Genomic DNA, 1,005 nt, shown 5'->3' with positions numbered 1-1,005 from the left:
ATAACATCTGGATTTAGCCCCATTCATTCCTTTTAGTCTCAAATTTTCAGAACGTGTGCAGATGCTGTGTCCTTTTCAGCAGAAGAAGGGGGGGAAATACAAAAACAGAGCAAACTTTTAACACACCTTCCAACTCCATTTGGCATCTGCAGCCCCGTGCTACATTCTTTCTGTCTGTCTGTATAAATCACCCTACATGGTGCAGTTACTGCTCCAGAGCATCTGCTTCTCTCTTACCCTTGGGTGACACTAATGGGGCTGTTTTAATTTTCAGGAGCGAGCACTAAAGTGGCTGAGTTCATACAGGGCCCCTCCTTGCCCCTGTTCTTTCTGGAAGAGGTTCTCAGCTCAGGCTGCCTCCAGCCCATCCAGTTTTCTTCTGCCTGGAGCTAGATGCTCTCAGTGCTTTGCCCCTTCCCTGACTTTTTAAAATAAAAATCTCAGATTTGGGATTTGATGTGTTAGAGACACTCAGAGTTGATTCTGCTTCACGTTGACTCCTGTGTGTCCGAGTCGACCTGTTCTCTGCAGGGTTTTCAATGGCTGTTTTAGCAGAAGCCGAAGCCTGGGACCTTTTGCTGAGGTGCTTCACCTGCAGCCATTGAGTGAGCAGCCAGGGGTGTTACCCATTCGTACCACCTAGGAGCTTTGTCTCTTTTAACTTTCTAGGAGGATGACAAAACTCGGAATTTCTTTCGTTTAAAATGTTTCTCTTCTCTAGCTCATCGGTGGTGAGGACCGAGGTGGGTGGCAGTCTCTTCTCTCTGCTTTCCCCATCTCCACTGTCAGCTCACCACCGCTGCCTTGGGCTCCTCTAAGGATTGATGAGGATCAGAAGTCCCTTACTTTGCAAATCGTGTTTTCATGAGTCCATCAGAGGCACCGCTCGGAACTGCCGCAGACTCCTCCACTCTAGCTCCTTTGGTTCTGTATATTGCCCACTCATGGACCCTTGGAATTCCAGAAGTCCTCCCTCCTGTACGGACAACCATGTCTTTCCAGGTG

The sequence above is a fragment of the Echinops telfairi genome, unplaced genomic scaffold, assembly GCF_000313985.2.
Source record: "Echinops telfairi isolate 266 unplaced genomic scaffold, ASM31398v2 ScPeMD7_31;HRSCAF=116, whole genome shotgun sequence".
NCBI lineage: Eukaryota > Metazoa > Chordata > Mammalia > Afrosoricida > Tenrecidae > Echinops > Echinops telfairi.
Note: the sequence above shows the minus strand (reverse complement) of the source record.